This window comes from Pan troglodytes, chromosome X, assembly GCF_028858775.2.
Source record: "Pan troglodytes isolate AG18354 chromosome X, NHGRI_mPanTro3-v2.0_pri, whole genome shotgun sequence".
Lineage (NCBI taxonomy): Eukaryota > Metazoa > Chordata > Mammalia > Primates > Hominidae > Pan > Pan troglodytes.
Genome location: NC_072421.2, coordinates 100,010,749 through 100,035,680, shown reverse-complemented (window position 1 = coordinate 100,035,680; position 24,932 = coordinate 100,010,749). Strand labels below are relative to the sequence as shown.

Genomic DNA, 24,932 nt, shown 5'->3' with positions numbered 1-24,932 from the left:
TGCCCGGCCCTTCTATAAATTTTATATAAACTAGGCCTTTTTTGGCCTACATTACCTAGGGTCAAGGTTTAGGGATTCATAGGAAAGGCAAATCCGGCTGGATTGCTCAGTGGTCCACTCTCCAGTCCACTCTCTATGTATCCCTTATCTTCACGTGTGATTAGGTTCAATTGTATGGCTAATCACTTCATGTTCTCTCTTTGCAGTTTCTCAGGCAGGTTTTCTCTTCTTCTTCAGAAAGTTATATTTCTCTTTTGCATCTTAGTTTTGCTTATGGTTAATTTTGATATGGCGGGCTTTAAATTGTAAATATTGGATTGTATAGATATTTTTCTTTCTATTGTATTTCATTCCTTTTATGCTTAAAAATGCTTTCCTCATCTGAAGAGTAAATACATATTCACCTGTGTGTTGAAGATGACTGGGCTTTCATCTCTTATAATCTTTTTAACGAATCATGTGGTATGAGCATGTATCCCTCTTTGTATGCATCCTTCTAACTATGTTTCAATTGGTTATTGTTAAGCAGTGTGGTTTATAGGTTGCCAGCCCTTTAGCCACTGATTTTGTGTTTTAAAATTCTTTACTCTGAAATAATTTTAGACTTACAGAAAAGTTACAAAAATGATTATACAGAGAGCCCTCGCCTGGATTTCCTTAATGTTAACATCTTATATAACCATAGAAAAATTACCAAAACTAACTACTACATTACATTGATGCACTAATTAACATTACTACATCGATGTTAATTACCAACAGTTAACATTGATGTAGTACTATTAACTAATCTACAGATTTTATGTGAATTTCACCAGATATCTCACTGATGTCCTTTTTCTATTCTAGGATCTTATCCAGGACGCTTCATTGCATTTGGTCTTCATTTCTCCTTAGTCTCCTCCAGGCTGACATTTCCTCAGTCTTTATTGGTCTTCCACAGCCCTGACACTTTTGGAGATACCAGTCAGGTATTTTGTGGAATGTCTCTCAATTTGTGTTTGTCTCATGTTTTCTTATGATTAGATTGAAGTTGTGCATTTGTAGCAAGCACACCTGTTTTATTCTCCTCCCTTTCCCAGTGGTGAGGGAGGGATTCCCACCCTAGTGTTGTGGGGGCGGCTGAACACATGGTACCCTATACTGGACAGACGGAATCCACAGCAATTTATTAGTAACATTTACTCACAACTGGAGAGAAGAGGGCAACTCACGCCAGGTAGAGCCACACAGTGTCACACTCTGGAAGAGAGTGAACAAGCAGGGGCTTTCAGGGGGAAGTCTTTGTAGTAACCAGAGGATGACGTGACCGTTGGTTCAGGGTAGGACGATTGGCTTGTTTGAATAATTCTGCAGGCTGGTGGGGACCTGAAACATGCTACCCAGAGATAAGCAGGCACTGTGTCTGTTCCACATGATAATAAGGAGGGTACTTTGGCCAGGGGGCCTTTCTCCCTGGGAACCCAATAGGGAAGATAACTTGTGGTGAGGCCATTCAGGGTCCTCCTGTTCTACCCCAGATGTCAAGGCATCCATATAATCGGACCTCTAATTTTAGGTCTTATGCGACATTACCGCAAACGTGATTTCGTTCCCTTCTATGTGGATCATGTCAGGGGTACATGACATCCATAAGTTGTATTACTGGTGGTGCTCACCTTGATCACTTGGTTAAAGTGGTGGGAGTTATGCTGCCCCAGTGTAATGCTACTATTTTCCTCTTTGTTAGTAATAAATATAGTGTGAAAAGTTCTTTAAGAAGAAACACAATAGATCCTCTTATATTCCTGTTTCTTCGCAGACTTTGACCCACTACTGTTAAAATCTGTCTAGGGATCTTGCCCACAGCAAATATTACCTAATGGTGATTTTCTGTTTTCCTAATTTCTGCTACATTTATTAATTGGAATTCCTCTGTAAGGAAGAGCTATCTTTACTCCCTCATTCATTTATTTCTTCAATTTATTTATCTCAGTATGGGCTCTTGAATAATTATGTTATACATGCCAGGCTTAATACCTAGGTGATGGGTTGATGGGTGCAGCAAACCACCAGGGCGCAGGTTTACCTATGTAATGAACCTGCACATCCTGCACATGTATCCTGGAACTTGCAATAAAATAAAATAAAAATTTAATCTAATTATATCATTATTTTGTTCTTTGAACTGTTCTAGCCTTGGCCATTGGGAAGTCATTTTGGTTGGTTCTGTGGTCTTTTGATATGACCCTATCCTTTTTTGGTACCTTTTTCTGGCACAATAAGATGTTCAGATTCAGCATGTGTGTGCCCCCCTCCCCTCACACACACACACCCCTTATAGCCCTGGATTAAAACAACTTCTACGAGGAGCCCCGGTTCCCTTTCTTGGGGAATGCTATTTACCAACCAGTATCTCAGTGTGTGTTCATTATTAATGGCGTTTCATTGCTGCTAAGGCTCTCTCTATGGAGAGGGTTAGGAAATAATGTATGTATACACCCATGCCTATAGACACATCCACATTTATTTTGGTATCTATCTGTATGCATAGCTATTAAAAGCCAGGAGCTTGTATTGATACTTTCAATTCCAATCATTCTAGACTTATTTGTAGATTCGTTCTCCGACCTGGCTTTCATTATCAAATAGTTTACATACCTGTTTATTTCTGGTCAGTAGATACATAAAGTAGCGTCTGAATTGCTAACAAATGCCCCTGTTGCAAACATATTAATAACTTATATTTTTGTACAGTTGTTTTTGTCTTTGGCCTTAGAGGATATAGTCAAAATACTGCTCTCCAAAGTTATGTATCTTAGATCTTTTCTTCCTCTCTCCTTCAGCGTGGTTAAGACACTCATTTGTAATATTGTTAGTTGAACCTGTTTCTGTTTGATTTGGGGTACCCTCACCCCAATATCCCGGTTGATTTTAATTTTTTATTTATATTTTGGGTATGTGCATCATTACTATGATCCAAAGAGTCAGGGTTATACAAAAACCTATACTCGGAGAAATGTCCCTCCTTCGTCATCCCTTCTACCCTGTTCCCATTCCCCATTTCTTTCCACTTCTTTCCCTGGCCCTCCCTGTAGGGTAATCAGCCCCTTTGGTTTCTGGTTTAACCTTTCCTGTATTTATTTTCCCCAAATGAGCAGATACATACATGTCTTCTCATATTCCCTTCTTACACGAAGGATAGCATAGTATACATGTTCCTTTGCACTTTGCCTTTCCTACTTAACAGCATTCTTGGAAATCACTCCATATTGTTTCACAGAGATCTTCATCGTTCGTTTTTACAGCTGCATTGTACTCCATTGTGTGGCTGTGCCACACATAGTTTATTCAACCACTCGCCTATGTTTGGGCATTTTGTTTTTAATACAGAAACCAGGTCTCGCTCTATAACCCAGGCTGACTGAAGTGCAGTGGCACAATCATAGCTCATGGTAACCTCAAACTCCTGGGCTCAAGCAATTCACAACTGCCTCAGCCTCCCAAGTGGCTAGGACTACAGGTGTGTGCCACCATGCCTGGCTAATTAAAGACTTTTTATTTTTTATTTTATTTTTCGTCGATATGGGGCCTCGCTATGTTGCCCAGACTGGTCTGGATCTCCTGGCCTCCAGTGATCCTCCCGCCTTGGTCTCCAAAGTGCTGAGATTACAGGCATGAGCCATGGTGCCTGGCCTGTATGGGCTTTTAAATTCCTTCCAAGATTTTGCAGTTACAGACATTACTCCCGCGAATAACCCTGGACATGATTTTTTTTTTTTTTTTTTGTATTGGTAGAAATGTACCTTCAAGGTATATTCCCACTAGTAGGATTATTGGGCCAAAAGTTAAGTGCACATGTAGTTTTCTTAGGTGTTTCCAAGTTTCTCTCCAGAAGGATTGTACTGGTTTTCATTTCCATTAGCAATATATGAGAATGACAATTTCCCCACAGCCTCACTAACAGAACATGTTGCCTTACTTTTGAAACTTTTTTCTACGGGTTAGGTGAGAAATGGTGTCTCGCTGTTTCTGTAATATACCTTTGTCTAACTATGAGCAAGTTTTGACACTTATCATATATTTGAGGACTGTTTTTATACTTTTTGTTGGAATTATCTGTTCATATCTTTCCCCCATATTTCTATTGCTGTTGTGGTCCTTCATCCCTCAATATTTAAGAGTTCTCTATATATTTGGAATATTATCCAGTTGTCTGCGATATATGCTGCAAGTACTTTACATCAATTTGTCAGTTGCCTTTTGAGTTATTTATGATGCATTTGCATCACGTTCGTTTATCCTTATGTGGTCAAATCGATTGATTATTTTTTTCTTTCATTGCCTCCGGAATTTGAATCCTAGTTAGAAAGCTTTTCCCTACAGTGGGGTTCTGCCATGTTTTGTTTTGTTTTGTTTTGTTTTTCTTTCTTTTCTTTGGTTGACATGGAGTCTCGCTTTGTCGTCCAGGCTGGAGTGCGGTGGCGCGATCTCGGCTCACTGCAACCTCTGCCTCCCAGGTTCAAGCAATTCTCCTGTCTCAGCCTCTCGAGTAGCTGGGATTACAGCCGCCTGCCACCTCGCCTGGCTCATTTTCGTATTTTTAGTAGAGACGGGGTTTCACCATTTTGGCCAGGCTGGTCTCAAACTCCGGACCTCAGGTGATCCACCCGCTTCAGCCTCCCAAAGTGCTGGGATTATAGGCGTGAGCCACCCCCCTCCCCCGGCCACTGCCATGTTTTCTTCAAGAACTTACATGGTTTCATTTGTTATGTTTAGATCCCTAACCCATTTGCAGTTTATTCTTGTGCATGCTGTGTTATATGGATCTACCTTTATTTTTCCAGACGTCTCAGTTGTTCCAGGACCATTTATTAAATGTCCATCTTTGCCCTAAAGAGTTTATGTGCCATCTTTATCATGTACTAACTGTCATATGATTTGGTTGTATTTCTGAGTTTTCTATTCTAGTCCACTGGGCTATTGGTCTATTCTTGCACCAGTGCCACAATGTCGTAATTACAGAGGCCTTATAGTGTGCTTTTCTGGCTGATATCATAAGTCCCCTCTCATAGATTTTCTTTTTCGCGTGTTTCCTGGCTATGCTTGCATGTTTTCACAAATATATTAACTTTACTATCAATTTGCCTAAATGCATAAAAATGTGTGCTGGCGTTTTTGCGACTGAATTAAATTTATACACCAATTTAGGAAGAACCGACATCTTTTTAATGCTGGATTATTCCATCTAGGACAGTGACGTAGTCTGTTTGGGCTGCTATTACAAAATACCATAGACTAGGTAGTTTATAAACAACAGAAATTTATTTCTCGCAGCTCTGGAGACTGACAAGTCCAAGATAAAGATTCTGGCTGATTTGGTGTCTGGTGAGGGCCCTCTTCCTCATCGATGGTACTTTCTAATTGTATCCTCAACATGGTGGAAGGGACAAGGCAGCTCTCTGAAGCCTCTTTTATGAGAGAACTAATCCCATTCATAAGGGCTCCACCCTTATGACCTAGTCGCCTCTCAAAAGGCCCCACCTCCTAATGGCATCACCTTGCGGGTAAAATTTCCTAACCTGCACATTGTGCACATGTACCCTAAAACTTAAAGTGTAATAATAATAAAATAAAATAAAATAAAAATAAAAATAAAAAATTTCAAGATAGTAATTTTGGGGGTGCACAAACATTCAGACCATCTCAGATAGCGTATGTGTTTCCATTTGTTCAAGTCTTCTGTGGTGTCATTCAGGCATATTTAAAATTTTTTCTTGTATAAATGTTGTTATCAAGTTTATTCCTAAACTTTAATCCTTGTTGCTAGTGTATATGGGGCTTTGTCTGTGAATGTATCCTCCAGCTGCTTATTTTTTGTGTGTGTATTAAAAGACTGCTGATTTTTTGTATGTTAATTTTATATTTTGCTACCTTAATGACTTCTTTTACTGGTTCAGTTGATTTATCATCGTTTCTATAGGGTTTTTCAGGTATACTATAATATCATCTGCATATAGAGATGGCTTTACTTCTCTTTGTAAAAAGTAAGTTTTATTGTGTATATCTAAGGTATACAACGCGGTGTTATGGGACACGTATGGATAGTAAAATAGTTAACTATAGTGGAACAAATTAACATAACCCATTATGTCACATAGTGACCCATTTTTGGTTTTGGTAGCAGTAGGCGCTAAAATCTATTCATTTAGCAGAAATCCCACATCGTATCTAAAATCTATTCATTTAGCAGAAATCCCACATCATATTTAATAGTACAATTGTACAAACTGTATTCCAGCATGTTGTGCACTAGATCTCTAGTCTCTTTCATCCTACATATCTGCTACTTTGCATCCTCTGACCTACATCTCCCGCTTTCCTCCTCCCATCCCCTCCTCCCCACCCCGACCCTGATAACCACTGCTTTATTCTGTATCTCTGTATATTTGAGTTTTGTTTTACTTTTATTTTTTTAAGATTCCACATGTAAGTGAGATCATGCAATATTTCTCTTTCTGTATCTGGATTATTTCACTATTATTTCATTGTTATAGCATAATGTCCTCCAGATTCATCCATGTTTTGGCAAATGGCAAGATCTCCTTTTTAAAGTGCATACATACAACACATTTTCTGTATCCATCTGTCCCTTGATGGACACCTAGGTTGTTTCCATATCTTGGCTATTGTGATTAATGCTGCAGTGAACATGGGGAGTTCAGATACTTTTCAAAGATCAGCTACTTTTAAAAGGTGGTTATTTTATTTCCTTTAAGTAGATACCCAGAAAAGCAGTTGCTGGGTCATATGATAGTTCTGTTTTTCACTACCATATTTTTTTCTAAAATAGAAAAATGTAGAACTACCATTTTATTACTAAAACAGAAAAAAAAATCTATTTCTTTAGGTACCTCCATACTGTTTTCCATAATGGTTGTCCCTATCTACATTCCCATCAACAGTGTACAAGGGTTCCCTTTTCTCCACACACTCGGCAATGTTTGCCATCTCTTGGCTTTTTGATAATAGCTATCCTAATGGTTGTATGGTGTTGCCTCATAGTAGCTTTTATCTGCATTTTCCTGATGATTAATGATGTTGAGCACTTTTTCATACACCTGTTAGTCAGTGTGTATGTCTTCTTTGGAGAAATGTCTATTCAGGTCCTTTGCCCGTTGTTTAAATTTGATTGTTTTTCTGCTATGGAGTTGTATGATTTCCTTACAAAATTTGGATGCTAACCCCTTATTCATATATATGTTTTGCAAGTATTTGCTCCCAATGTGTAAGTTGCCATTTCATTTTGTTGATTGTTCCCTTTGCTGTGCTTTTTAGTTCTTCTTATTCATTCCTAGGAAAATGATCTATTTCTCTGCTCAGTTGACTAATGCTTGTAATGCAAGATTGAACAGGTGTGAGGTAGTAGGCATGCTTTCCTTGTGCCTGATCCCAAGGGAAAGCTTCGAGTGCGCCCCCCCCCCCCCGCCCACCCCATTAAATAAGTTACTAGCATTAGGACTTAGGTATATATGTTTTATCATGTTAAGAAAGCATCCTGTGGTGCCTATTTTCTTAAGGCTTTTCTATTTTTTAACATAAAGAGGTGTTGAATTTTTCCAAAGGCTTTTTCAACATCTGTGGTGATAACCATATGATATTTGTCTTTAAGTATATTAATATGGTGGATGATATCAAGGTACTTTCTAATATTGAGCCAATCTGTATTGATGGGATAAATCCCACTTTGCCAAAGTATATTATGATTTTTTAAATATGTTGTTTGCTAATATTTTATCTAGCATTTTTGCATCTACACTTATCTATCCATGTCACACTTGCTTCATAAAGGAAGTTATGAAAATTTCCTTTATAATGCTGTTGAATAATTTATAGAGCATTGGCACTCTGGTACTATCTGATCTTTGAAGGTTTAGTAGAATTGACCTGTAATAGCATCTGAGCCAGGTGCTTCTTGGGAGTTATTCCTTAATAACTTTTTCCATTTTTTTCTGTGAAAATTGGCCAAGTTAAGCCTTCCAGCATTAGAGTAAAAATCTTGATAATCTGTATTTTCCTAGGAAATTATTTATTTCATGTGTATTTTCAATTTCTTTATACACAGGTTTGAAAAGCAACCTAATTTTTTCTGTTTAAATGATTATCATTTGTCATTTATTATTTTGTATATTTGTGCTCTCTCCCTTTCTTCCTTCATTAATCTGCCTAGTGAGTTTGTCCATTAAAAAAAAAACCAGGATTTTGATTTAATAAATATACACACATTGTTTTTCTACTATGTATCTTATTAACATCTGCTTATGTATTCATTCATTCATTCATTCATTTTAATGACCGAATCTCCCTGGATCACTCAGTCTGGAGTGCAGCGTTGTGATCACAGCTCACTGCAGCCTTGAGCTCCTGGGCTCAAGCAATCTTCCCACCTCCGCCTCCTCAGTAAGTAGGACTACAGGCATGTTCCATCACGCCCTGCTAAAGAATCATTATTATTATTATTATTACTGTAGAGGCAGGGTCTCCTTATGTTGCCCAGGCTGGTCTCAAACTCCTGGCCTCAAGTGATCCTCCCGCCTCAGCCTCTCAAAGTGGTTGGATTACAGGTGTGAGCCACCAAGCCCGGCAATTTCTGCTTTTATGTTATTTCTTTATTTGTGTTTCTTTTGGTTTCCCGGGTTGTTCTTTTATTAGATTTTTGAGACAGTGCTTTAATTTGTCTAATTTTATTCATTCATTTTCATTGATGAGAGTATTTAGCGCTCTGAATCTGCTTCCAATCACTGCTTTAACTATCTTCTACAGAGTCTCATATGTAAGCTCTTATTATCACTCTTCTTAAATATTTCTGTAACTTCAGTTGGTATCTCGTCTTTATCTCGACATTTGCTTAATAGAAGACTTAACATTTTTTCCAGGTAGAAGAGCCTTTGTGCTTTCAGTTTGTGTTAGTAAGTTCTACTTTTGTTGCATCGTGATTGCAGAGGGTTGGTTGTAATATTTCTACTTTATGGAAATTAGCGAGGCCTTCACTGTGAGGTAATTATGATCACGTTTTGTTAACGTGCCATCAGCTTTTGACAAGGTGGTATATTCTTTATCTCCAAGGTGTAGATTTATGTGTGTGTATGTATGCCTGTGTGTGTATACACACACACAATGTATCTTATTAATTGTGTTGTTTACATTTTCGGTATAGGTCTCTTTATTGTACCACTGGATTTGCCTTGTACTGAGACTTGCCATGTATTAAATCTCCTATTATTACTGTGCTTCGATGTCTCCATACCTTTTGGCATTACAAAGGTGGTTCCTATGTTATTTGGTGCATAAGTATTCCTAAGTATTATATATTCACTGTGAATTTTCAATTTTAATGTTAGCATGTAAACTTTGTCATTAAAAAAATTACTTTTAGCACCTGCTTTCTTATTGAACATTTTACTATCTGGTCCACTAGTTTGTTTTTAACCCCCAGTCTCCTTTTAACACTCATCTACTGCCTTATGAAAAAAAAAAGTTTATTCTCTTTTTCTTTCTATCTCTCTCACTTCTCTTATTTTGCTTGCACTATTTCTTTTTTTCCACAATATAAAATAAATGCACGTTAGTCATTTTCCTTGCTTCACCTTCATTTTAGTATTAGATACCAAATGCTTGCCATCAGATGTTGTAGGGAAGATTTTCCTGTCATTACCTGTGGAATCACAATCCCAGTTTACCCTTTAGAATATAAGTTAGCAAACGTTTTCTGTAAAGAGCCATATGGTAAATATTCCAACCAGTGGGCCATAGTTTGCAGACCCTTGCTCTAGTGGAGTCCTCAGGAAGGGCTGATGGGTACATAATTTCCTAAGTTCCTGTCTGTTTTTCTATAAGCTGTGATATTAGTGAAGGATCGGCTGAGCTGGATATCAAATCAGTACTTCAGACGTTTTTCTCAGCCCATTTCTGAGTTTAGAGTTTTAAGTAATATTCTAATTCAAGGCAGGTTTTATATCCTCAAATGCTTGTTTGAATGGAATTAATTCTGTTTGCAGGGTTGACGTACAGTTTCCTTCTGTTTCATGGTTGTTTAATATGTGTGAAATTTTGTCTTCTGCTCTTTTTCTCTTTCTGGAATGTTTTTGTAAGGAATTATCCTTCCTTTTGTTCATTTTTATGATATTGGATTGTTTTACCAGATTCCTATTTTAAAGGTGCTATTTTCTGTCAGTGTAGAAAAATTCAGGCCTGAAATTTACTGATTTCGTTTGCTTGTTTTGGTAGCGGACAAAGAAGTTATGAGTGCTCTGATTCTGTGGTTCTCTTATGTCTTGCAAGATTCTTCATTTTCCCCTTTTGTTTCTTTTCCCCATCATTACCAAAGTGGCGAAGCATGCTTCTCCCTTTCTGTTTGCCCTTACTCTTACCCAGAAGCTGTGGATTTCAAAGGCTACTTTTATTTTATTTTATTTTAATTTGAGATAGAGTCTCGCTCTGTCTCCCAGGCTGGAGTGCAGGGGTGTGATCTCGGCTCACTGCAACTTTTGCCTCCTGGGCTCCAGCGATCCTCCCACCTCAGCCTCCCGAGTAGCTGGGACCACAGGCGCACACCACCACACTTGGCCACTGTTTTAAGTTTTCGTAGAGACGAGGTCTCACTATATTGCCTAGGCTGGTCTGAAACTCCTGGGCTCAGTGGTCCTCCTGCCTCGGGCCTCCCAAAGTGATGGGATTACAGGCATGAGCCACTGCACCCAACCCAAAGACTACATTCTAAGATCATCTCTACCCCTTTAAATTACACGTATTTTAGAGGTCCTTCCCTATAGTCCCTGCTCTTATTATCTGGGACACCTTTTTGGTATTTTTTTAGACTTAGTCTGGGCTCAGTCATTTTAACTGTAGTTTCAGACCAACTTTAAGTCCCTTGCCTCTTCCTTTCTCTGTGTCTCTTGCAGCTTTTCTTGGTCTGTCTTTGCTTGCCACAAAGACTAGTGATGAGAGCATGACAGATCTTGTGCTGGGATTTCATGCCTTTTCTCCTTTTACTCACTACTAAAGATTTGGCATTATCTGTTTCTAAGTAACGATGAGGATGTGGCTTCTGTATAGATTTACATCTTCCTTTCTGATTGGTTTATATCCTTTTGACATGAAACATTGGGAGGCAGGTGCCTGGGTGGTCGACATTGCCTTATGCTGACTTACAGCTGATTTCAAATGGCATTTTATCTTATCTAAATACATATGTGTGTGTATACACACACAGACAGACAGACACCACACACACACACACACACACACACACACACCAACACAGACATTTATACACACATACAAGTCTATTTCTATTCCATGTCTATAGTAGAGGTCTCTTGAAGTGGTCGTTTGATTTACCATATATTTGTTCAATACATATTTCATTTATTGCTATCTTTGGTGGCAGGCAGGAGACTGTGAAAATCTTCTCAGGATTTGTTAATGTTCCTCACCCTAAAGCAGGTTCATGTCAATGGACCAAAAGGTGCCAGCCACACTGCTAGAGCTCACTGCATGGAGTCTGCTGAGTGATGAGCCTGCAGCTATCCATGCTCTTGAGGAGCTCCCATGAGACCTCTTTGTTCCATTGTTCATCACTGCCTTCTTGGGTGGGCAGAAGATGAAACTAAAGGCCATGGTGAGGATTTGGCCCTCCCGTTGTCTCCATGTTGGACCGTTGAGTGTAAGGGAGTCACACTATGAAATCTTGGGAGCCACGATTGATGGTCCTGCAGATCCTCCCTGCCCAGAGCTCTTCCCCTCGGTAACCCTATGTACACTAGAGACATAGTGAGTCATCAGGAGGGTATGCTGCAGCCTGAGGCAGGGGGTGGCCTAACAGTCTCCCAAAGGTGGTTGACGGTGAATGCTGAGGATCTCTGTGAGGTTGTTGGTCCAACACTTGGGGTCACCTTAAGGACTCTAATGTCTTACAGAGGTGATTATGGAATAGAGGTGATTGAGAGTACTATTGATGGATTCACCTACTGGGTATGATTACATAGAAGAACAACATGGACACCAGACTGGGGAGGATCGGAGGAGAAGGAAGGATGGGAAAAACAATAAAAGATGTTGAGTTTGTACGAAAAAATATTTGTTGGTAGATTGTTTACAGAGTGAAGAGCAAAGATAAAGGGTTTGCCCCTCCTTCCCCTCATTGATGTTGCTGGGTTATATTAAAATCAGCCACCTTTCATATTCTGTCTCTTCCTCTTCCTGCAGACGGCCAAAACGGAGGGTCCTGGATTTAAAGCAGGACCCAGACAGCAGAACCACATGCTCTGAGATCAGGAGCACATTCCCATTTTGTTTTCAGTCTTGCGTTTACTCTCAGCACTCTATCCTGAAAATAGAAGAAGCCAAGCGAAGTGTTAGGTGCCTGGAAATTGTACATTTAGAGTCTGAGTCTCGGCCCATCCAGGGAACGCATGGGATTGTTAGTGGACATTTCCCTTGATGGTACCTTGAGAACAAGGCAACTCTTTTCTTTCCTTTCGAGTAAAGTTGAGCAGAGCCTTGGGTCCTTGCATCTCTGCTGCAGAGATTTGCAAATTCATCAAGTGTCTGCCCACAAAAGCGTCCTGTAGTTTCTGGATCTGGGATGCACTGATCACCTGGAAGTAGGTCAGGCTTGTTTGAGTGAAGTCAGCACCCTTTTGGCACAGATGATCCACCAGGACAGACTTAGTCTATCTAAAATCCTTTTAAAATCCTGTAAGGGGAGAAACTTCTCAACTTTTTTCACTCATCATGAGCAGATGAACAACCTCCAGGAACTCAGCTTGTCTTGCTTCTGCCTCACAGATCAGCTGGACAAAATTTCCGGGTGAGAGGTTGGGGAGGGACCTGGGTTCCCTGAATGCCCCATTACGAACAAAAGAGTGCGACTATTCTTAGATATTCTTAAACACTTTGTAACCTATTTCTCCTTCCACATCAGCACGGGCACTGCTGGGTGTTTTAAACTGGCCAAGCTAGAGAGTGTGGTCCCTCATGCTGAGGAGAAAGACAGGATTAGAAAAGTCAGCTGTGCCCAGTCAGTCAGTCAGTCAGTCAATCAACCATGTGCAGACACTAAGATAAGTCTGTCGACATATTGGCGAAAAAGACAACAGTCCTGCTTTTATTGGAGTGTGTAGCCTTCTAGAGAGGAAGGGGAGGCATTCAGTCGGAGAAATAACTGACGCTGTAGCACTGATGCACATCCCCATGGGCTGGTCACAATAGGTAATACCGCCAGATCGTTTTGTTCCTGTAGTTTTCCCGAGGCTTAGGACCTGAATGGAGAACATGTCATTTGGAAATTCGTCAAAGGGAATTCTCAGTCGGCTGCTTTCCCAGACCCATCCCCATCAAATAACTGAACTAGATACACTGCTAATTATACTGTAGGCACTAAGTTAAATTCTTTTTCCCTTAATCTGTCCCACAACCCTCTATAATAATTGATATTGTGCACATTTGAAAGATTAAAAAACTGTATCTCAGCGTGGAAAAGTAACTTTCTTAGGGTCACAAATCTATTAAGTCTGACTGTAAAGTCCACAGTGTTAACTGCTGTTGCAATGGATATACAGATTACTTTATTCTAGAGTCATAAGTATCTATAATTCAGGGCTGCTTGCTCTAATCCAACCCTCATTCTTCAGAAATGCCTTCCTTTTTTCTCTCTACAGAGCCCTGCCATCTCATTTGTACACACTGTATGTGTCTTTCTGTGGACTTTCTACCAGAGAGACATCACTGTCCTATCCCAGAGCTCTGAGGTTACCCACCTAAGACTGTTGAGTCTGAGTAACAATCAGATATCCTGGGAAGTTTCTGAGCCATTCCAGGCTCTGCTGGAGACGGTCTCAGGGACCCTGCAGCATCTGGAGATAGACAACTGCCTGATAACTGATTCTACTTTCTCTGTTGTCATCCCAGCCCTGAGCCACTTTTCCCACCTCTGTGTCCCTAGCTTTGTCTTCAACCCCATTACAATGCCTGTGCTCACGAGTCTTCTGCAGCACTTAACAGCGTTGATGGAGCTGAAGCATGTGATTTATCCTGTCCCTGTCCATTGCTATGAACAATGGCAATCACATGGCAGTTTGGACATACAAGCTTGCTAAAGTGCAGGCCTCATTGAAGGTGATGCTGCAGGCAGTACCACAGAACGACATGAACTAGACCACCCATTCTCAGTGATCTTCACAGGACAAGGAGTTGTTTCATCACTGATGTGTGGCCACTAAAACACTGAGTGTTCTTGCCTGAAGCCCAATTTGTAAAGACACGTAATGTGCCATTCTGCTATTCCAGGAAACTGGTGTTAGGAAGATTGGATATGTAACTGACCTCCATAAAAGAAAAACTCTAAGAAGGAAACAGCAGACTTTACGAAGTCCTGTGGGTCTCTTGCCCATTGTCCTCTACGTCCTCCTTCTTGTTACTGACCACAGTGTTGGGTACGTGACATGGGCTGACCCAGTCGTGGCACACCATTTCCCTGTCCACACTGATCGGTTCACTTATGGGTACTTGACGCAAGTCAGGACAGTTGAAACCTTTCCTGGATGTTTTTCTGGAGTAGGTGCTGGTTACTGAAGCCAATAATATTACTCACTGAGGTCCTTTAATCTTCCTGTATTCATGATTGCCTTAGGTTGCTTATGACAAACCATTGGCAATTAAAATGAAAAACAACAACAAGAAACAAACTATCCCCACTACCTACTGGTGTCTTTATCAGTATATTGCTATCTCCTTTCCTAGGTCTCAGAAGCCTGGGGTTCAGTTTGCCCTTATTTCACACAGATTCACCAAAGATCTGTTATTAGCTAGGTACTGTTCCTGGTGCTAAGAATGAATAGGCAAACAAGACCCTACACCAAGTCACTCACAGTACAGATCTTCCTATGTTTTGTCTGTTTCCCCGCTCTTTTCTTAGGGGATTTGGGAAAGTTATTTTGCCCATCTATGGCCCAGAATTTTTTTTTTTTTTTTTTTTTTTTGCTTTGCCCCTTGCATACTCTGCTCAATCCACATTGGCCTCTTTATGCTGTTGGATAGCTCATCAAGACTCAGGCCGTAGCTTAGATGTTACGTCCTCCGAGAGGTTTTTCTCTTACTTCCCTCTCCTTACTTACCCCACTTCTCTCCCATTACTTCCCTTACTTCACCATGCTGTTTTTAAATGTACCATGTACATTTCCTTCATGGTACACATCATTCCATATGTATTTGCTCCCTCTGCTCCTCCCCTAGAGTTGCACTATTCAGTATAGTAAACACTAGCCACATGTGGCTACTGAGCACTAGAAATTTGGCTACTCCAAAATGTGATGTACGATAACTGTAAAACGCACACGGTATATTCAAGACTTAGTGAGAAACAAAAAATGTAGAATAACTAATTAATAACTTATTTGTATTGTTTACGTGTTGAAATGATAAGTTACTGCAGGTCAAAGACAGTAAAAAAAGAAGACAGAGTACTAATGTGTTTATATTGTTCAACATGTTGAAATGATAGCACTGCGGCAAAGACAATCACTCTCAGCATTCCTATTGAATACCTCCTTGGAAGACCCAACCGGTACAATAAAGCAAAGGAAAGCACTAAAAGGCACACAGACTGGAAATGAAGTCATGAAAAAGTGTCCCTATTTACTGACATGATGGCTATGTATAAAATTTCTAGGAATTTATGAAAAACCTCCTAGAACTAATGAGTGAGTGTACCTAGGTTGCCGTATACCAGGTCAATATTAAAAGTAGGTCAACTCTATTTTTATATACAGTCCTCCCTTTGCACAGTTCTGATATGCACTAAGGTCATTTACCGTGATTTAGTTAAATAACACTAGTCCCTTCACAGTATGGGTCAAATTTCAGTTACCATGGTAAACTAACTGTCAGTAACTACATAAAGACCAAACATTGCTGCTGGTTCTTCAGTCCACAAATCGCTACTGAAATAACAGATGAGAATCATGGTCAGTGGCCAGTCATGTCACTTCTTTCAAATTCTGTTTGTGTCGCTCCACAAATCACTATTTAAATAATAAGATGAGCATCAGGATCAGTGACCAGTCATGTCACTTTTCTTTTAAAATCTAATCATGTTTGGTCACTGAGTATCTATTATTTATTTCATGCATCAACAGCAAAGAATGAAGCTGAGTTTCCTCCTTGTCTCCCAGTGAACTACTCATATGACATTTTACCAAAGAACTGGATAGTTTAAAAAGGTAATTGGCCAACAAAGACAGAAACGTGCAAACAAATGACAAGAAATAATGCTGGAAGTGGAAATTGCAAAACGGTTTTGATGGAAAGGATTAAGATATCCCAGTGAAAGTGACACTTGCAAAAAACTTTACACTACAGGATTCCTTGGAGATATTCATGACACAGAAAGAACAAAGAATAAAGTTGTGGAAGCTGATCAACACTCAAAACTGAGAAACAAAATTTGCCAAGTCACGGGAAAAAATGTCTACTCCATATCACAATTAATAAGATGAGAAGAAGGCAAGAACTGTTCATACTACTCTTTTTTTTTTCCATGAGAAATTCTGGATTTAATTTTATTTGGAATGTCACCAACTTCTCTGGCATAACATATGGTATAATTATTTTTAGAATGTGATTACTTTATGAATATTTGAAGACATTTTTATGTTTTGAGCACTTTTCTGAAACAATAGCTTCTGTTTTAGTGCATAGTAGTGGACAAGGCCAGAATTGATGTTTTTCTGTAACATTAAGCTAGTAATGGTAGAAGCAGTTAGATAAATTCAAGTCCCTTGACTAAAGTCACAAGACTTTCTCTAAATTATTGTGACTTTGTAAAATATTCTTAATTTGAATTTTTTTTTATTAATCCAATAGTTATTTACATTGATCTTAAGTAAAATTTGTATGTGGCGGCCAGGCACGGTGGCTCACGCCTGTAATCCCAGCACTTTGGAAAGCTGAGGCAGGCGGATCACTTGAGATCAGGAGTTCGAGACCAGCCTGGCTAACATGGTGAAACCCTGTCTCTACGAAAAAAAAAAAAAAAAAAAAAAATTAGTCAGTTGTGGTGGCGGGCGCCTATAGTCCCAGCTACTCAGGAGGCTGCGGCAGGACAATTGCTTGAAACCCGGTAGGCAGAGGTTGCAGTGAGCCGAGATCATGCCATTGCACCCCAGCCTGGGCAACAGAGTGAGACTCTTTGTCTCAAAAAAAAAATTGTATGTGGCTACTTATTGTTAATTTCACTTTCATTGACATTTCTACTTTCACTTCACAGTGCTTTAAAAATAGGCAGGCCAACATTCAGATTCAGGAAATACAGAGAACACCACAAAGATACTCCTCGAGAAGAGCAACTCCAGGACACATAATTGTCAGATTCACCAACGTTGAAATGAAGGAAAAAATGTTAAGGGCAGCCAGAGAGAAAGGTCGGGTTACCCACAAAGGGAAGCCCATCAGACTAACAGTGGATCTCTCGGCAGAAACTCTACAGGCCAGAAGAGAGTGGGGGCCAATATTCAACATTCTTAAGGAAAAGAATTTTCAACCCAGAATGTCATATCCAGCCAAACTAAGCTTCATAAGTGAAGGAGAAATAAAATACTTTACAGACAAGCAAATGCTGAGGGATTTTGTCACCACCAGGCCTGCCCTAACAGAGCTCCTGAAGGAAGCACTGAACATGGAAAGGAACAACCGGTACCAGCCACTGCAAAAACATGCCAAAGTCTAAAGACCATCGAGGCTAGGAAGAAACTGCATCAACTAACGAGCAAAATAACCAGCTAACATCATAATGACAGGATCGGATTCACACATTACAATATTAACCTTAAATGTAAATGGGCTAAAGGCTCCAATTAAAAGGCACAGACTGGCAAATTGGGTAAAGAGTCAAGACCCATCAGTGTGCTGTATTCAGGAAACCCATCTCACGTGCAGAGACACACATAGGCTCAAAATAAAGGGATGGAGGAAGATCTACCAAGCAAACGGAAAACAAAAAAAGGCAGGGGTTGCAATCCTAGTCTCTGATAAAACAGACGTTAAACCAACAAAGATCAAAAGAGACAAAGAAGGCCATTACATAATGGTAAAGGGATCAATTCAACAAGAAGAGCTAACTATCCTAAATATATATGCACCCAATGCAGGAGCACCCAGATTCATAAAGCAAGTCCTTAGAGACCTACAAAGAGACTTAGACTCCCACAAAATAATAACGGGAGACTTTAACACCCCACTGTCAACATTGGACAGATCAATGAGACAGAAAGTTCACAAGGATATCCAGGAATTGAACTCAGCTCTGCACCAAGTGGACCTAATAGACATGTATAGAACTCTCCACCCAAAATCAACAGAATATACATTCTTTTCAGCACCACACCATACCTATTCCAAAATTGACCACATAGTTGGAAGTAAAGCACTCCTCAGCAAATGTAAAAGAACAGAAATTCTAACAAACTGTCTCTCAGACCACAGTGCAATCAAACTAGAACTCAGGATTAAGAAACTCACTCAAAACCGCTCAACTACATGGAAACTGAACAACCTGCTCCTGAATGACTACTGGGTACATAAGGAAATGAAGGCAGAAATAAAGATGTTCTTTGAAACCAACGAGAACAAAGACACAACATACCAGAATCTCTGGGACACATTCAAAGCAGTGTGTAGAGGGAAATTTATAGCACTAAATGCCCACAAGAGAAAGCAGGAAAGATCTAAAATTGACACCCTAACATCACAATTAAGAGAACTAGAGAAGCAAGAGCAATCACATTCAAAAGCTAGCAGAAGGCAAGAAATAACTAAAATCAGAGCAGAACTGAAGGAGATAGAGACACAAAAAACCCTTCAAAAAATCAATGAATCCAGGAGCTGGTTTTTTGAAAAGATCAACAAAATTGATAGACCACTAGCAAGACTAATAAAGAAGAAAAGAGAGAAGAATCAAATAGATGCAATAAAAAATGATAAAGGGGTTATCACTACTGATCCCACAGAAATACAAACTACCATCAGAGAATACTATAAACACCTCTATGCAAATAAACTTGTAAATCTAGAAGAAATGGATAAATTCCTCGACACATACACTCGCCCAAGACTAAACCGGGAAGAAGTTGAATCTCTGAATAGACCAATAACAGGCTCTGAAAGTGAGGCAATAATTAATAGCTTACCAAACAAAAAAAGTCCAGGACCAGATGGATTCACGCCCCCGAATTCTACCAGAGGTACAAGGAGGAGCTGGTACCATTCCTTCTGAAACTATTCCAATCAATAGAAAAAGAGGGAATCCTCCCTAACTCATTTTATGAGGACAGCATCATCCTGATACCAAAGCCTGGCAGAGCCACAACAAAAAAAGAGAATTCTAGACCAATATCCCTGATGAACATCGATGCAAAAATCCTCAATAAAATACTGGCAAACCAAATCCAGCAGCACATCAAAAAGCTTATCCACCATGATCAAGTGGGCTTCATCCCTGGGATGCAAGGCTGGTTCAACATATACAAATCAATAAACGTAATCCAGCATATAAACAGAACCAAAGACAAAAAGCATATGATCCTCTCAATAGATGCAGGAAAGGCCTTTGACAAAATTCAACAACCCTTCAAGCTAAAAACTCTCCATAAATTAGGTATTGATGGGACGTATCTCAAAATAATAAGAGCTATCTATGACAAACCCACAGCCAATATCATACTGAATGGGCAAAAACTAGAAGCATTCCCTTTGAAAACTGGCACAAGACAGGGATACCCTCTCTCACCACTCCTATTCAACATAGTGTTGGAAGTTCTGGCCAGGGCAATCAGGCAGGAGAAGGAAATAACGTGTATTCAGTTAGGAAAAGAGGAAGTCAAATTGTCCCTGTTTGCAGATGACATGATTGTATATCTAGAAAACCCCATTGTCTCAGCCCCAAATCTCCTTAAGCTGATAAGCAACTGTAGCAAAGTGTCAGGATACAAAATCAACGTGCAAAAATCACAAGCATTCCTATACCCCAATAACAGACAAACAGAGAGCCAAATCATGAGTGAACTCCCACTCACAGTTGCTTCAAAGAGAATAAAATACCTAGGAATCCAATTTACAAGGAACGTGAAGGACCTCTTCAAGGAGAACTACAAACCACTGCTCAATGAAATAAAAGAGGATACAAACAAATGGAAGAACATTCCATGCTCATGGGTAGGAAGAATCAATATCGTGAAAATGGCCATACTGCCCAACGTAATTTATAGATTCAATGCCATCCCCATCAAGCTACCAATGACTTTCTTCACAGAACTGGAAAAAACTACTGTAAAGTTCATATGGAACCAAAAAAGAGCCCGCATTGCCAAGTCAATCCTAAGCCAAAAGAACAAAGCTGGAGGCATCAGGCTACCTGACTTCAAACTATACTACAAGGCTACAGTAACCAAAACAGCATGGTACTGGTACCAAAACAGAGATATAGACCAACGGAACACAACAGAGCCCTCAGATATAATGCCACATATCTACAACTATCTGATCTTTGACAAACGTGAGAAAAACAAGAAATGGGGAAAGGATTCCCTATTTTGGAAATGGTGCTGGGAAAACTGGCTAGCCGTATGTAGAAAGCTGAAACTGGATCCCTTCCTTACACCTTATACAAAAATTAATTCAAGATGGATTGAAGACTTAAATGTTAGACCTAAAACCATAAAAACCCTAGAAGAAAACCTAGGCAATACCATTCAGGACATAGGCATGGGCAAGGACTTCATGTCCAAAACACCAAAAGCAATGGCAACAAAAGCCAAAATTGACAAATGGGATCTCATTAAACTAAAGAGCTTCTGCACAGCAAAAGAAACTACCGTCGGAGTGAACAGGCAACCTACAGAATGGGAGGAAAATTTTGCAATCTACTCATCTGACAAAGGGCTAATATCCAGAATCTACAACAAACTCCAACAAATTTACAAGAAAAAAACAAATCACCCCCTCAACAAGTAGGCGAAGGATATGAACAGACACTTCTCAAAAGAAGACATTTATGCAGCCAAAAGACACATGAGAAAATGCTCATCATCACTGTCCATCAGAGAAATGCAAATCAAAACCACAGTGAGATACCATCTCACACCAGTTAGAATGGCGATCATTCAAAAGTCAGGAAACAACAGGTGCTGGAGAGGATGTGGAGAAATAGGAACACTTTTACACTGTTGGTGGGACTGTAAACTAGTTCAACCATTGTGGAAGTCAGTGTGGCGATTCCTCAGGGATCTAGAACTAGAAATACCATTTGACCCAGCCATCCCATTACTGGGTATATACCCAAAGGATTATAAATCATGCTGATGTAAAGACACATGCACACGTATGTTTATTGCGGCACTATTCACAATAGCAAAGACTTGGAACCAACCCAAACGTCCAACAATGATAGACTGGATTAAGAAAATGTGGCACATATACACCATGGAATACTATGCAGCCATAAAAAAGGATGAGTTCATGTCCTTTGTAGGGACATGGATGAAGCTGGAAACCATCATTCTCAGCAAACTAGCGCAAGGACAAAAAACCAAACACCGCATGTTCTCACTCTTAGGTGGGGATTGAACAATGAGAACACATGGACACAGGAAGGGGAACATCACACACCGGGGCCTGTTGTGTGGTGGGGGGACGGGGGAGGGATAGCAATAGGAGATATGCCTAATGTTAAATGACGAGTTAATGGGTGCAGGACACCAACATGGCACATGTATACATATGTAACACACCTGCACGTTGTGCACATGCACCCTAAAACTTAAAGTATAATAAAAAAAAATGACCTGTTGGATTTCTACTTTCATGAAGTTAATGTCATTTTTAGGCCTAAAACTTTTTCTTTTTTAAAAAAATCTTCAGGTGTTTTTAAATTTTATTTCATTTTGTTTTAAGTTCCAGGATACATGTGCATGACGTGCAGGTTTGTTATATAGGCAAACGTGTGTCCTGGTTTGCTGCACCTATCAGCCCATCACCTAGGAATTAAGCCCCGCATGCATTAGCTATTTATTCTGATGTTCTCCCTCCCCCGGTGCCCCCGACCAGGCCCCACTGTGTGTTGTTCCCCTCCCTGTGTCCATGTGTTCTCGATGTTCAGCTACCCCTTTTAAGTGAGAACATGTGGTGTTTGGTTTTCTGTTCCTGCATTAGTTTGCTGAGGATAATGGTTTCCAGCTCCATCCATGTCCCTGCAAAGGGAATGATCTTGTTCCTTTTTGTGGCTACATAGTATTCCATGGTGTATATGTACCGCATTTTCTGTATCCATTCTATTATTGATGGCCATTTGGGTTGATTCATTGCCTTTGGTATTGTGAATAGGGCAGCAATGAACATATGCATGCATATATATTTATAATGGTATGATTTATATTCCTTTGGGTATATACCCAGTAATGGGATTGCTGGTTCAAATGATATTTCTGTTTCTAGGTCTTTGAGGAATCACCACACTGTCTTCCACAATGGTGGAGCTGACTTACACTCCCACCAACAGTTTAAAAGCAATCCTATTTCTCCACAGCCTCGCCAGCATCTTTTGTTTCGTGACTTTATAAAAACCGCCATTCTGACTGGTGTGAGATAGTACCTCACAGTGGTTTTGACTTTTATTTGTCTAATGATCAGTGATGTTGAGCTTTTTTTTATATATGTTTGTTGGCCGCATAAATATCTTCTTTTGAAAAGTGTCTGTTCATGTTCTTTGCCCACTTTTTAATGGGGTTGTTTGTTTTTTCTTGTAAATTTGTTTAAGTTCCTTGTAGATTCTGGATATTAGACCTTTGTCAGACTGCAAAAATTTCCACCCACTCTGTAGGTTGTCTGTTCACTCTGATGATAGTTTCTTTTGCTCTGCAGAAGCTCTTTAGTTTCATTAGATCCCCTTTGTCAATTTTTGCTTTTGTTGCAATTGCTTTTGATGTTTTTGTCATGAAGTCTTTGCCCGTGCCTGTGTCCTGAATGGTATTGCCTAGATTTTCTTCTAGGATTTTTATAGTTTTGGGTTTTACATTTAAGTCTTTAATCCATCTTGAGTTAATTTTGGTATAAAGTGTAAGGAAGGGGTCTGGTTTCAGTTTACTACATATGGCTAGCCAGTTCTCCAAGCACCATTTATTAAATAGGGAATCCTTACCTCATTGCTTCTTTCTGTTAGGTTTGTCAAGGGTCAGATGGCTGTAGATGTGCAGTCTTATTTATGAGATCTCTATTCTGTTCCATTGGTCTATATGTCTGTTTTTGTACCGGTACCTTGCTGTTTCACTGTCAAGTGCTGGAAAAAGAACAAAAGGAACTGTCTCTCATTGTCGATGGAAGTATAAAATGGCCCAGACACTTTGAAAAACAATTTGGCAGGTTTGCATGAAGTTAAAGATACACTTATACAGCAATCGCACTCCAGGGTATTTACCCAAGAGAAGTGAAATCCTTCTTCCCAGGAAACCTTCCAGCAAAACGTTCTTAATTGCTAAAAACTGGAAACATCTCAAATGCCCATCAACTGGGGAATGGATAAACAAATTGTGGTATGTACCTACACTGGAAGACTACTCGACAACAAGACAGTTCTAAGTACTGATAACATAATATGCGTGCCACAGAATGGATGACTCTCAAATACATTATGCTAAGTGAAAGAAGACATACTCAAAAGACTACATACAATGCCATTTCTTTGGCTTTATAGAAAAGGGAAAACTAGAGAGAGAACAAATCAATCAGTGGTTCTCTTGGGCTATAGAAGATCAACTTTAAAAGGGCATGAGGGCACTTTATGGAGGTTTGGACATGTCCTAGATCTTCATTCTTGGGTTGATCACCTGGTTGCATGCTTTTGTCAAAATGCACAGAATGGTGGACTGAAAAGGGGAGAATGTTACACTATGTCTCAAAACTCGACACCTTGATTGTTATTTTGTAACCTGCCTTTCTCCCCACTGTGTCCTGAATCAGCAAAAACTCTGTCGGTTCTAGGGCGTGATTCCTGCTGTAATCCCCAACTCTGACAGACTGTCACCCCTGTATTCCTGATTCTGACCTGGTTTGCCTCTGATTTGGAAGATATGCTTTCTCAGATCCTCTGCCACTCTTACTCATTAACCTTACTCAGAGCCTCCTGAAACTCACTCAGTGCAATACAAAGGAGGGATCCACAGCTGCACAGAAGGTGGTTGTCAGTTTCTGGCTTTTCCATGATTCTTCTGAGATGTGTTAACTAGGAGTCCCTGGGCTTCATCCATAGATTCATTCTTTCACCAAATACGTGTTGAATATTTTCCATATGCGGTGGATTCTGTCATCATTTCCTGTTTATTCTCCACTGCCTAACCCAGAACCAGATGTTCACGATGTCCAGTTAACAAACGCTTCTGGAGCACATATGATGTTCTAAGCCCTGTGCCTGGCACCAGAAAGACAGATAAATTGGAAAAGACCATCTTTGTCATCTCTAGCGTCACATGCCCTCCGTGGTGGACATAAAGATCTATTAAGCATGTCTTTTATTTTCTGTATCGTGATGCTTTGACATCCTGGGCCTTGCTGACCCTGGAAGGCTTGCTCCTCCCAGGCCTGGTAAGGCAATTCTTAGAAATAGTAAACACCTTGCCCTGGAGCGTGCTTTTCAAATGCAAACAAATCAACGCGGATACAATACCTCCCAACCATGTCCTATATAGGGCTCTCACACCCTGGGTCACTATCCACCTGCCCTAATCACCCCAAGGCCAGGTACCAGGCAACTAGGGACAGCCCCTATGCCCCAAGGCTGCTTAAATTATTCAGACTAGCCAATCCTAAACTGGTTACTCTGCCTTGTCTGTTCCTTCCCACAGAGGCAG

At 39.9% G+C, this 24,932-nt stretch overlaps 1 protein-coding gene across 4 annotated transcripts in view; it reads left to right on the top strand.

The window, feature by feature from the left end:
• Nucleotides 1–24,932, top strand: part of LOC129138885 (nuclear RNA export factor 2) — a 112,416-nt gene that overhangs the window by 32,850 nt on the left and 54,634 nt on the right. For 3 of the 4 annotated variants that reach the window (XM_063804554.1, XM_063804553.1, XM_054677136.2), the window contains one exon: nucleotides 850–971. The exons of the other annotated variant lie outside the window; for it this stretch is intronic. The gene's annotated coding sequence lies outside the window, so the exon portion shown is untranslated. The remainder of the gene's footprint in view (nucleotides 1–849; nucleotides 972–24,932) is intronic. 4 annotated transcript variants of the gene reach the window in all.